The sequence below is a fragment of the Corythoichthys intestinalis genome, chromosome 4 (assembly GCF_030265065.1).
Source record: "Corythoichthys intestinalis isolate RoL2023-P3 chromosome 4, ASM3026506v1, whole genome shotgun sequence".
Lineage (NCBI taxonomy): Eukaryota > Metazoa > Chordata > Actinopteri > Syngnathiformes > Syngnathidae > Corythoichthys > Corythoichthys intestinalis.
Window position 1 is genome coordinate 16997345 of NC_080398.1, and position 14736 is coordinate 17012080.

The 14736-nt window shown below is 38.0% G+C and overlaps 1 long non-coding RNA gene across 1 annotated transcript in view; it reads left to right on the top strand.

Moving 5' to 3' along the window:
* The window catches only part of LOC130914718 (uncharacterized), a 103668-nt gene that overhangs the window by 81180 nt on the left and 7752 nt on the right, over positions 1-14736 (top strand). Inside the window, exon 4 of the long non-coding RNA XR_009062984.1 lies at positions 12167-12292. This is a non-coding gene — a long non-coding RNA (uncharacterized LOC130914718). The remainder of the gene's footprint in view (positions 1-12166; positions 12293-14736) is intronic.

The following is a 14736-nucleotide window of genomic DNA, read 5'->3' on the forward strand; positions in this document are numbered from 1 at the left end:
GGTGGAAAGTCTGAAAGTGTTTTATGATGCAGCAGATAATCATTATAAGGACCACATTAAAAAGGAAGCTGTTTGGTGCCCTATTATATGCGTCTTTCTGGCAATGATATCAAACAAACGATGTGCTGACAATTTTGTTTTTTATTAAATCACGGCGCTAACAACACTTCATCAACCTGAGGCACTCGGCAGGCTGTGTAGACTGTAGAGACACTGCCTCTCTCCTTGCTGCGTCACATGACAATGTTGCGTGCGCTTCAGGGTGCATCCAATCAGAATATTACACCCAATCAGAATATATTACAAATTAGCAGAAGCTATGAGGGGAAACGTTTTTATTTGCCTAAATGCTTAAGTTATTAAGTGCAGTTTTATTTTTTTCTGGAAAAAGACATTTAATTTACTCTGTGTTTCTGTGCGGTATTAATATTGTTGTCTTTTACTTAAAAGAGGCATGGTCTATTGTTTTTAGTGATTTAAAAAGTATTTCTGAATTTAAGAGTAAAAATTTATCGTGTTTAAATGGGTGTAGTTGATCTATTAATATATACTGTATTCTCACTGTGTAATTGTAAATTGGTTTAAAAAAAAATTGGGGGGGGGGTGCAATAATATCGCATATCGCAATAATTTATGAGATAAATTATCGCACACTAAAATTTGTTATCGCAACAGGCCAACCGCCGACTGGATTTGGTAGGGCACTGCACTAAGCAAATAGTCATAGCATTCTCTCAAAACGGGACTTGAGTTCTATTTTCTCACCAATAACATGCAAATATGAACTGATGAGACAATAAAAATCCTTGAATCCTTGAAATTTTCTAACATTTTGAAATTGAAGTCAGCCGCTCCAAAATCAAGCAATCAATGCTATGGGGTTTAAAGAAACCTTTCATCCATACACACACAAAATATGCACACACGCTCCCACACAGCTATTATCTTGTCAACATGAGGTCACTGTCCCATCCAACTGAATGATGTCATTTCCTTAACAAACAACCCAAGTTTCCTCTCCAGAGTCCTTATCATTTGAGCTTATCCTGCCTAGTGCCCTTGAAGGGCTTATTTTGCTGTTCCCTCATCTCCCACACATATCCAAGCACAGTATTGGCTTTTAATCACTTTCTGCAGCTGCAATGGGCTGTTATTGACTTTTCAATAGTCTGTTTCATTTCTGTAAGCTATGCCAAAGAATATGAATACGTATCGCTTCAGTGAAGACTAGACTGAGTCAGATGTGATTAATCACTGTATATGTGTGGACTCTCCACTATCCTTCTCTACTGACTCACTGCTCAGTCCAACTAAATGAAAGCAGCTGACATTGCAGCAGCTCCTTGGAGCAGAATCTGGTTTGCACAGCAGTGTGCATTAAATGTGCAACAACAGCCAAGAGTGATGCCAAACAGAGAATCTCTTGGCTAATATTAAATTCTGTCATTGACCATTTAAAGGCCCTGCTAAGCTTCCAGGAGATTTATTCAATTGGAGCTTTTATTCATTTTGATAAGTAAAGTTGAGGAAAAACAATTGAAAACACTTAAAAGAGGTTAAATGTAGCAAAGCACAGCTGTACTCTGCGTGCAACAACATGGGTTGGGTTGTTGCATTTAGCCAATTTAATCACAGCCTAGATGAGCTTTAAAGCTGCTGGTTGCTGAAAATTTGTGGAACATTTTTCACTGACATCGCCCCCTCTTTGCTTTAGTTCTCAGTGAAGGTTGATATGGGCTCTTAATGTGAAACTGCTACACACCCAAGCGTGTTTTTACAATTCTGTACCACATGTGTTATCAGCTGAGCCATGAATGTGGGAAAGCCCCTCAGGCAGAATTACATCATAGCCTGTGTCTAAGTTGAATATAATTTACCACATTGGGGTGGAACCAGGAAAATGTTGGAAATGACAAAGAGAACTAAAAATAAGGAAAGCCAATTAAAATCAATTTATATGCCAATGAACTAATAATGATTGTTTACACTTTGTGCTTCTATACTTTTAAGCGAATCCTTGCTTTTTGCTGATAGATCATCTTACTGAGAAGGACATAAGATGAATAGCGGTCAGGGTACTTTGATCAAAAATCCAGTGGTCCAGAAATCCTGTTGAGTTGAAAATACATAATTCATTAGTTTAATAGTGGTAGGAGTAATAGAAATAGAAGTTAGCAACCAGGCGAGAGACAGAGAGGAAGACCAAAGAGACGATGGATTCATATGAATGCAGACAAGAGGGCAGTTGGTGTTAGGGAGCAGAATGGAAAAGACACTTACATTGAAAAGGATGATAAGCTGGACAAGCTGAGGCGACCCTTAACGGTTCAAACCGAAGACAAAGAAGATTATCTGGTGGCCCTAAATTTAATCATTTCATTGTAGAGCATTAATTATATCAGGAAATCACATGGGTCAAGGGATTCCCGGGGGACTCCCACGGGAAGGGATTCAAAATTTTATTAGTCCCGTGACTGAGATGGGACAGGAATAATCATCAACGCGAACGGGAACACATCAATAGATGATGATTTTCAACTGTGTTAAAAAAAACGAGCGTCTATTTTTATTGTTTTATTTTGTGGGCCAACACTTCATTGGCACGTCAAAAGAACTACAATTCCCATATCCGAAGTTTCCAACACTTCGACTTCCAGCTACTATATTTGCGCGGACTCAACATGGCAAACTGGAGGAGCTTGTAGGAGGAAGGTCCAAGTTATCAGAAAACTTCTTGAGAATGGAACACGACAGTGCCACTACAAAATAAGTGGCGTGTAAAAAATAGCGCGGGACTAGTAAAGTGATGTAGTGACTCATGAACGAGCATTAAGAACAATCCATTGACTTTCCTAATGACCAATTTAAAGGTGTTTTTTTTAAAAAATGGCAGTGGGATGGGAGTGTGAGTAATTTTGACTGGGAGCGGGACGGGATTGCGAGTCATTCTACAGGAGTGGGATTTACTTTTTGACTCAGCTCCGGGATTGGGATGGAATTGGAATTTCTTTCTAGGAGCAGGAGGGAACTGTAACATAATAGTATTGGTCAGGCGACGACCTCCACTTTTTAAAGTTCAAATTTACCTGACAGTCATTGTTTTTTATTTGGCTCCACCATTCCAATGCTCATTTTGTGATGTGTTGCCAAATATTATTATTTATTATTATTATTATCCATAATTCCTGGTAATGGTAACACTGGGGTAGGGCAATCATTTGATACCATTTCATTTTTTAAAATACCATTCATAATGCTTTGTTATTGCAGGCAAACTTGCCAGAGAATTGAAGTCTTCTCTCATGTAACTGGGTGAACATGCTTGTACAGTATGTATAGACAGTATTTTTCACAATTTGTACACAGTGTATGGGAAGTTGCTTGTAATACAATAAATCAGGCGTGCTGACATTCTCACTAATATTGATGGGCTCCTCCATAATGTATCTAGAAAAATTGATTTTAAAATTCAGATTGATTTTCTTCCATGCTCCATTTCACACTCTGGCAAAGTCAGCTGTTTAGTGTTGAAACAGCTTGAACAGCTTATGGTACATCCCAGTAAAAGGGTTTAACCTTGTTAGTTAAATTTGTATTTCGTATGTTGTATAATACATTGCAGGCAAAATAAACAGATTATGAGTCAAGCATTTATGGCAATATAATCTCAAAATAGTCACATTTATCAAAAAGAAAACCACTACATAAATTGATAGGGTGCCAAATTATACTGAAACTAAGGTTACTTATTTTTCTCTAGAGTTGAGAGAAAAAAAAAAAAAAAAAAAACGATTCGACCAATATCAATTGGTTAGGACAAGAAATATGAGTGTATTGATACCAAACTTCTCAATCGATACAAAATCAGCCAGCAATCCAAAGACGCACCAATTGTTGAGCTGAGCATCAGCGATCGTAAGGCTAGGAATCAGTAATTCGACAGTTCACATTGTTTTCTTTTTGAAACATTGTGAGTGCTCGCATAATGTAGTGTTTGCTTTTTTTTTTTTAATATGCTACAAACACATAACAGGTGTTAGCAATAAGCAAGGAGGAAGTAGGTGTATGACTGCAGTCATGGACCAATTTCAAAATAAAAGCCTTGATTTATTGGGCTTTTTTTTTTTTTTTTAATTAAATTTTTTTTAAAGATGCCAATCGTATTTCCAAGATCATTGCTGTAGCGTGTTTGACTTGCCAGTGAAATTCTGCACACTAGTAGGGAAAATAATTTTCAGGATATTCATTGATAGCCCAAAAAGACGTCGCCGACACATGTTCAAAACTTGTTTACCATAAAACTTGCATAATCAGGTTGAAATGTTGTGTCTTTTACTTGTTGTGTATACATAACTAGGCAATATTCAGATCTATACATTGCACATTTTTTAGCCATTCCCCACACCTGCCCTAGCACTAGACCAGGGGTGTCGAACCGATTCCACAAAGGGCCGCAGTGGGTCCTGGTCTTTGTTCTAACAGATCCAGCACAGAGAGTTCAACCAATGAGGATTCTGGTAAAACAAGCAGCACCTCAATGCAATCAATTGACACCAGATTGGTGAAAAGGTATTCACCACCCCTCCACTAAGCTATTTTTAGACAGCATTTTTACGCTTTTATCCATCCATCCATCCATCCATCCATCCATCCATCCATCCATCCATCCATCCATCCATCCATCCATCCATCCATCCATCCATCCATCCATCCATCCATCCATCCATCCATCCATCCATCCATCCATCCATCCATCCATCCATCCATCCATCCATCCTCTGCCGCTTAATCCGGAGTCGGGTCGATCAAAACTCTCACAGTCGCCGTCACTCCTTTTAGCCTGCCTTCAAGCTACAAACATTGCAAAACACTTGAAACAAGAAATACACCAAAATAAAAACATAACCGGAAGTCATGGCAACTGACTGACCAAATATGACTGTATGTATTTTCAATAAATTGCTATTTTTCTGTGAGGAAATAGCCTTAGAATATCATTTTTTAAAAGAACAAAAGAATCTATGCTTTTTTCTATGGGGCATTGAATGGCGTACCGCAAGCAACACGTCCCTTCCGCTCATTAATATTCATGACATTAGCTACTGTTGCTAAGTAGGGACAAGCCACCGTTTGTCCCTAATAGGAAATGAATGGAAATCGTGTATGAAGGAGATGTTTACAGAGCTAAACCTACCAATTCTCTCCGAAAATGATGTGCCTGGTGCCAAATTCACTGGCAAAGATGTGGAAGAACATTAAAATGTTCAGTTAAAGAGATGGCTTGAGTGTCGAAGGCTGAAAAAGACAAAAAAAAAAACAGCCGACCTAAGCATAGCTTTAGCTTTTTTATTGACGCGACTGACAATGACATTCTCCTGTTTCAACAAGCTATCCTTTACCATCAGCCCTGTCTTTCTTATATATCCTCTGGTTGTCCTAAGTCTCTTACCGTTGTTGGGGGTAATTTAGTTAGCTTTGTGTAGCGATCGCAAATGCTACTCAGTGAAAGCCAACGAACGCTTTTAATCTTTTCATTGATAACACATCTTAATTCTATAATTTATTTACACTTCCCCCTTACTAAAGTTGTTATATACATACATATATATATATAACAGAAATGGTAACAGTGGCAGTCAGATACCATTTTAATTCTTTTCAGGTCATTCATTGTCAGACAGAAGCAGTACAGCACAACGTTACGCTAAAAGAATAAGTTAAAAATATAAAAATGGCTTACCTCTTTGTCCTCTGAAAGACCATGCCAACCCAACATAATGTTTACTGCATATGAAATGTGAATGGATTCACCGAGCTGGTGTTAAAAGTCCGCGCAAGTTGATTCGGTCTTCACATTTTTTTCTCCCGAGTTTTTGGTTTCCGGAAACGTAAGAAGAAAACATCCTTCATGTGTTGTAATGTCTAGAGTCGTTTCTACAAGTTCCAAAAAAGCAATGCGTGATCGGCATGTTCGTTTTTGAAAGATTACCGGCGAAAAGTAGCACAAATTACGTTGAGTCTATGCGAGGGCGGGTCTAAAATGTCCCACTTCGGCTTTACTTCCGCTTTACGATGCGACGTCACGGTCTAAAAATAGCCTGCGTGCGGTACGCCATTGTATCGCTTTGTTTCCCTATATCGCATCAAACTCTATCGCTTCCAAACTTAACTGGATCGTAATTGAACCATTATAGTTTTAAAAGTATAATTTTTGCATCGAATCAAAACCCGTGTATCTTGATCTATATTAAATTGGTCTCATGCCAAATATTCCCAACCCTATTTTTCTCAATATGTTAATTGAGTGCAGTGTAGTTGTATTTACTAAAACTATATATCTGTATTAATGCAACTGTCTGGCGACTAGACCAGGGTTAGCAAGGATAGGCCTGGCCTAGCACATCCGTGAGCCTACTGTGGATGACCTGTTTAAAAATTTGGATGGACCAATGGATGGATGGATGGATGGATGGATGGATGGATGGATGGATGGATATCTAAATTGAATATGACAGCTATAGTGTCTTACTGAAGGCAAAGGTGAAGAATACTCTGTAGTTTTTTTTTTTGTTGAACAGCTTGGAAAAATTCACATTGTTAATTATATCAAAAACAAAACAAAAAAACAAACAAAAAAAAAACAAGAGTTACAGTCAAGTACAACTTTTATAGTGGAATCGGGACTGGAAAATAAACTGGAAACTAATTGAGATTATATGACATTAGCAACAGGAATGGCAGGTTTTACAAGACCTTAACTGACTAACAGCCAGAACTTTTTGATGCAATGAAATTAAACTCAGTGTCTCTTGATTGCAAAAAATAGGACAGTTTGATCTGCTTTGTGAAGAAAAAGCCACACTTCAATATTTGATTTACTTTCAGATTTCTTTTACATTTAAATGTGAAAAAGATGATTGGACTCTAAACCCAAAACATTCATCTTGTTACGTACTTCTTATATTTAACAAGCAAGTTTGTGTGGACACGATAAAACTGCTGAGCTTATGCAAGAACTGGTTGTTCCGGCAAAGCATAAGGTCATGACCTGCTCCTGAAGGGGTAAACAAAGTTAGGAGGAGGTTCACACCAATTTTGCTGTCACAACAAGACTACATTGACAGTAGTAATCATCACGCCTCAAGAGACCTAACAAATCAGCAAAAAAACTTTAGGACGATGAAATCTTTTTTCTGCTTCTTGTAACTGTCATTTGTTCAATTCAGTGCAGAAACGAAGTGACACTTTGCTATCTTTGCATATTCTGTCAGCCGTATTTGTATGAATTTCTCACAGAGAAAGGCCAGTAGCAATGTTTTAATCTTTCTCATATTGTACAACAATGCCTAACATCGCTAATCCTGACAAGGAATAGACATGTCTTCACAAGTGGAATAAATGACAGCAGTAGAAATATTTAGCTCTTTCGCAGGAGCAGTCAGCTGTCTGGCTTTCTCAATATAAACTTTGAGAGAGGAAGAAAGTTATTCTGCACAGCAGTAAAGTAGGGATACGGTTCATGAACTAGGACTGTATATGTTCAGATCTTCGTTATGCAACCCTGTCCCACATTTCTGTGCAATGTTCCATGTGAATCAACACTATAACATAAAGTCACTTAACAACCCTCTAGAGTTTGATTTCAGACTGCCCTCAGGCTCACAGACAAATTCCTAGACGATGGCAGCAGAGTTTAAATTAATGATCAGCATTTGAGATAGAAAAAATCCTCAAGATTAAAATCCCAAAGCATCCAAGGGGTGTGTTAAGTCTTGGCAAACCTCTCAAATAATTTTACTCGCAAGAGCAAATTTAATGAAACTAGGAAGAGGCTGAGCTGCCACCTTTCTCAAATGAATTCTCAAAACTGCATTGAATTAAAGGCAAAGAGTACCATTAGTCACTGGCGTTGCTGTAGCAAAGTGATTAACATATCATAGCTTTTGTTTTTGGAGTTCCACGGGTGTATCCTAAAGGGAAAGGTGGGGTGGGAAATGATGACCACAGTACTGGAAAAACTTGTTTGTATGCCATCAGCAATTTCCAAAAGAGGTTTGTGTCTCCATGTGTGTACTGAGGGTAGATGATGTGCCACCAAATTTAGGTTAAATTGTGCCCCATCAATGTGTTACCCTAAATTTGATGTCATTGAACTTTATATATTACCATATGTACTGTTAAAATAGGGTAGGCCAGACCTCAAACACCACCTAATGTAGGGAAAAAAAAGACTCTTAAAGGGAACCTTGGACTTAAAGACTTGTAGGTTCTAATAAGCCACAATTGTTCTTTGTACTAAAATATGTCATTAGAAACACATAAAATATTGCCATTGATTTAAAAATCTATAATATATAAGTACATGTTTTGACCTACGGAGGGCGCCATGTTTTAAGCGCGCGATGGACGCTTGGGGTGATGACGTAGATCGTCACTGTCACTCGACGAATATTACCGGGTCACTGCATTCCTTCTACGCGGCGAGACGTCCACCACATCGTTAAAAGCGGCGAGTAGGCCTGTCGCGATAAAAAAACTTTTAGTGTGCGATAATTTATTTCATAAATTATTGCGATATGCGATATTATTGCACCCCCCAATTAAAAAAAAAATTACATTAACACTGTGAGAATACAGTATATATTAATAGATCATGTACACCCATTTAAACGAAATAAATGTTTACTCTTAAATTCAAAAATACTTTTTAGGAAATCACAACTAAAAACAATAGACCATGCCTCTTTTAAGTAAAAGACAACAATATTAATACTGCACAGAAACACAGAAGAAATAAAATGTGTTTTTTAAGAAAAATAAAATTCCACTTAATAATTTAAGCATCTAAGGAAATGAAAACGTTTCCCCTCATAGCTTCTGCTATGGCGTTCCATGTGTAATACAGTGGTACCTCTACATACGAAGTTAATTCGTTCCAGGAGCTTGTTTGTAAGTCGAAATGGTCGTATGTCGAACAGGATTTTCCCATAAGAATACATTATAATTCCAATAATTTGTTCCACAGCCCAAAAATCCACACTACATCCTTAATAAATACTGCTGTTACTATGGCCAAATAGCAATTACAAAGAGCAAAACAAATAAAATATGAATAAAAATCAGAATAACAATAATATAATCATTGCAATAATAACAATAATACAGTACAGTACCTGTAATAATGTAACGAATCTGCTTCCAATGTGGCGGGCTTTTTTTGCTGTACCTGAACGCACCGCGGGGCTGACGGTGAGTAGAAGAGCGCTATTTTACTTTCTGTTTCGTTTCTGTTTCGATCCTGGCGTCAACAGCAGTGGACACTCGGCGAGTTGATGGAATAAATGATTTAAAACCTGACGAAGCTGGCGATTTCTTAGGCGATGTTACCACAATAAGAACTGTCACCTTAACTTATAAAGACTGGCGAACGGAGGGGGACCGCCGGCCGAGATCGGCGTTCTACGACCTAGTTCATGGATGCACACACCATGCATATATTTTGCTATCATTCACATCTTCATTTAATGGTAAGCGTCACCTTTTTTTTTTTTTTTCTCCACCTGCACTAAACTTAAACTGCACTAAACTAAAAACAGAACTAAAATGCATTTTGCGTAGTTGGTAACCAGGAAGCCGAACTTTTAACAGCACGTCAGCCGCAGGCGCGCAAGCAGGTGCACACGAGGCGATAAATCGCAGCGGAAAAATTATCGCCTTCATTTTTATTTATCGTGCGATAAATGGAATTATTGCATATTGCGACAGGCTTAGCGGCGAGTACTTACTATTTGTGTTTTTATAGAGTCTTTTATTACATTTTCATTGCCTCAAAATACCGTATTGGCCCGACTATAAGATGGCCCTGATTATAAGACAGCCCCCTCTTTTTCAAGACTCAAGTTTGAAAAAAGACATTTTGAACACCAAATTAATTTTTATACAAAAAATAATTACAGTACATCTGAAACAGATGATTATAACAATATATTTGAGAGAAAAAGTGTTATTTTGCCTTATTCAAATCTTAATATCTGAACATTTAAATATGTAAACTTAAGTGCAATCAGATTCGTAAATGAATGGCTTCTGGTTTTTGAAATGTAAATAAACCAATCTATTGTGATAAAACAACAAAACTGCAATAACTGCATTTACCATCAAAGTGAAGTCTAACTGTAACTGTATTCTTGAAACAAATCTGAATAAGGAAAAACATTGCAAAAAAATAATGCAAACTGGTTAAACTTGAGAGTAGCTGAGATCTGTCATGACAGAACATCGCTTCAATGATATCTGGCGCCATCTAGCGTCGTGAATGGGTATCACGTCTAGACCGCGAATATAAGACGACCCCCACTTTTTCAGTCTTATTTCAATGCAAAAAAACACTGTCATATATTCGGACCAATACGGTACTTTTTGCATGTGTTTCCCTCTCATACTTTTCAGCATAGTGTTTTCTTGATGTAGCTTTAAAGCAGATTGTTGATCTATTGATCACATTAGTCACATAGCATACTTAAACCACACTTATTTGAGATTACTATGTTTAAGTATTTTTTTAGGCATCTTTATTATGTTCTGTCTGTATGTATCTAAACAAAACAAGCTGAAAGTGCACAGTAATTAGTACTTTGGGTGTCAAATTTGGCTCTTGGTGCGTGTTTTGCTGTTGTAGCTCATTTTGGCAGAACACCGTTTTTTTCCCTACTCTTGTCTCGTCTCATCCCGTCTTTCCTGGTTATTTTGCTTTTGCTGCCCGTTTTGTGACATATCGACAGTGCTGTCATGCTCATTTATGTTACTCTCGGGTTCAAGTTGAAAGGGTTGAACAGATGACATGTTTATGTCGCTAGAGTCATACTCTGGAAACCCGGCAGTGTAACCATGTGACGTCACCACCCTGCGACATCAACAACAATGGCAACATATTAGTTAAACAAATTTTACAGATTGTATAAAAAACGAAAACACCAAGAGGGATTTCAATATCAACATTATCTTTTAAGAACTCCATGTCTTTCTATTCATGGATCCCTTTAAAACAGTGTGACAGTCTTTGTTACAGCATTTGTTTGAATTTTGTAGTATTGTGTTGTACCTAATCTACTTTACTCCTCTTGCTTAATGCGTATTATTAATTACAAAAATAAAGTAATTTACTGCAAACCTCAACTAGATGTGGCTCAGGTGAGACGTCTAGTCATGGAGTGGAGAACCACTTAGTCTTAGGCAACCCTGTTACCTTTTAAAAACAAAAAATATATGTATTTTTTATTTTAAAGATACCACGGTCACACTTTGTAATCCCATATTTATTTTTATTTTTTTTTGCTTTGGCTGGTCTTTTAAAAAATCCCCATCTTCATAATGGAAACTTGGATTCCATAAACATCATGACTCATTATGCTTTATTGTTTGGCTGCATCATCTGAGGCCCTCAAATGGTCACGCTGTGGTTACTGAACTGAGACCTCTAAATACCCTGATCCACAAATGAGGGCCTGTGGGCAACACCAATCTGGATTACGGTCATAAAATAAATGACTCTGACACGGAGACAAAGAGCCCTCATGAGGGAAACATCATGCTGTGATGTGTGAGTCAGTTCTGAGAGGGGTAATGATGTCATTGTGTCAGATTCTTCAAGTCTTACCTAACACTTGCCTATGGCCAGAATGCACCTTGGTCTCTGTTTTGGGGAAGTCATGATGACTAGGAGGGACACTGTTTGAAGCAGTGAGGGAAGCTGAATCATTTTAGTGACACTACCATATGACTTGCTCCGTACGGTCCATTGAGCTATTACACTGTCAGATTTTGAATGGTGTTGTAGTATTTGAATCTTACAGTCATACAGTTATTGAATTAGCAGTATGTTTTTCTTTTTAATTTAGCAAGTTGATATATGAATAATCAACAGTATGTGACTATATGTGACTGTGTTGTATAATAAATCATTCTTTTCTACAAGTTTTTGTGTTTGCAATTGGTCATGTAAACAATGGCCACTAACAAAACAAAGAATAGCTTCAAAGCACATTATTGCTCTAAATAATACTCTAAAAAAGCACATATTAAATATACACAACTCTCATTAAGATCTTCATTAAGTCATATAATCCTTTTGTTCCTTCATTAATTTTCCTTTGGTCTCTCCTCCTAGGGACTGGTGGAATGATGAGGTCTAGGGGATCATGACCTTAATTTTCTCCAAAACAGACACTTAATTAATTGTAGAGGAATTCTGGCTGGCTCCAAACTGACAACTGGAATGTTCAAGGGAATCAAGGTAAAATGCTAGTTTTATAACAATGTCGTTAGAATTGTTTAATATCTGTCTGCCTGTCCCTCTGTACCTCTCTCTATCCGTCCGTCCGTCCGTCCATCCATCCATCCATCCATCCATCCATCCATCCATCCATCCATCCATCCATCCATCCATCCATCCATCCATCCATCCATCCATACCATGATTTTCGGACCATTGAGTGCACCTTTTTTGAAGTTACACCAACCAAATTTCCCAAAATTTAAGAAAAAAAAAATCCATATACTCTATATGCCTCGCCTAACTATAAGGCAGTACTTCTCAAATAGTGGGGCGCGCCCCCCTGGGGGGGGCGCAGAGCGATGCCAGGGAAGGCGCATGTGACCTCGGGAAACATGTTTCTTTTTTATCGTACTGGAATAAAGTGTACTTGCACATCCACTCAGTAGGTGGCAGTGGCGCTCTCATTTTCAGAGTGCGCGCAGTATTTTTGAACTAAGGAAGAGCACTCAGCACACACAGACAACAGATATGAAGAGCAGTGTGCCACCGCCGTTTTCGAAAGCCGTTTTCCGACCGGACTCACTCACGCAGCGACCCACTGCCTTGTCCGGTTCTCACGTCGCCGCCCGAGAAGTGCCATTTTCGGCTTGGGATCGTCATGACGACCGCCCTCACCTACGGTTCTACCTCGGCCGCCGTGAATGCGCTTTTTTTGTGCCGTTTGCCTTTTAGCTTTGACTTTTAATACAGTGGGTGATGATGAAAGACCACTGTTTACTGTGTCTAAAAATAATTATAGCGGACAGCCAGAAGCCAAATCAATTAAGACGCCACTTAAAGACATTCGACCCCAATCTCATTGTTAAGCCGCTTGATTTTTTCAGTGAAAACGTGCCGAATATTGCCAACAATTGTCCTGCTTTGTCAGTGTTATATCAGTAAACCAGTGAGCATTGTTAGCATGCTAATTGCAAAATAACTCCACACCATTGCAAAGGAGGTAAATACTGTGAGCAGCAAAAATAAAAACTCTCCTGTCCAAGGACACTTTTTTTTTTTCTCTTTTATTCAGATTTGTTTTTTCGGTCAAATTTTTTGGCACATTGTCCTCATGAGTGAATGTTTCTAATCAATTTTAATTTGTTATTATTTACTGATTTTATTACATTTTATATTTCTGTATCAAATGGTCAAAAATGTACCTTGAGTGTATTTTTTAGTTGGATGTGATTTTTTTTTTTTTTTTTTTAATTCAGGCAAATTGATGCACGTCAAGTCTTCTCTGTTACAAACAAAACAATGTTAATAAAGTTATACTTTATTATAAGTTGATCTATGTTACTTTTTTTCTTTATTAGAAAAAAAGGACACAATGTTAGGCAGATGCGTATTTATAATAGTAATTTTATAGACAAATGATACTATTTACACTGGCGGCAGAGAGTTTGGGGGGGCGCGAAACATTTTTCTTCTTCCTTGGGGGGGCGTGACAGAAAATAATTGAGAAGCACTGCTATAAGCACAGAACATAAATGCCAGTTTTAGAAGCGTTTAATAGCATTCAACTTAACTTCCTGCCACAAAATCAATAAACATCCGTAAATATGAAACTCCTAAACACACACCATACAAAAACAACCTTAGGGGGAATCAACCCGTGAACATAGACACGTGTGGCACACATAAATAAGTCAAGTGACCAAAAAGCAGAAGTACAAACAGTTTGTACCTTTTTGTAAGGAGAAGTGAAAGTGAAGTGGGTTGAGGGGGGCCACTATTTTATTGCATTTGACAACAAATAATTATCTGGAATCATAAAAATGAAAAGATGCTTTGCAAAAAAGTCTGATCCCACAAATTGATGCTCTGGAGAATAAGCAATTTGTGTGCACGATCCTAATTGGCTGCAATTGTTGCACTTGTCTACTCAATGAAGGTAATCAAACAGGAGCAATTGCAAATGACTGGTCACCAGCCCCAAGGGTAGAATGCGAGAGTAGGAGGCATGCCTCTGCAAACACAAACACACCAACTGAAAGCTGGCACACATGCATGAACCCACCCACACATTTCCTGTATGTTTCATGCACGACAGCCCCCACGTCTCTCTCTTGTGTTTGGAGAGGAAGTGCGGGTCTAATGACTTTTCCAACGTGTCACATATACTGCATGTGGTAGGCACACAGCCGCACTGCATGTGTGCATGTGAGAGCCAATATGACTTTGTAAAAGGCTTTTGCACATGATGCCCCAATACAGTTGGGAAACTTCAAATAAAGTGTAGTCTGCTTCTTTTTCTCATAGATGTCAGATTCAAAAAATATCGCTAGTTACTTTGCATTCGATGTGGAAGGGCAGTTTCCCTACATCCACATGATAGCAATGATTTGCATTCCTTCTGATAAGTTTTTAGATTTAATGCAGAGTAATTTCTAAGGTGAATAGCCCTTTCCTTTATTGAC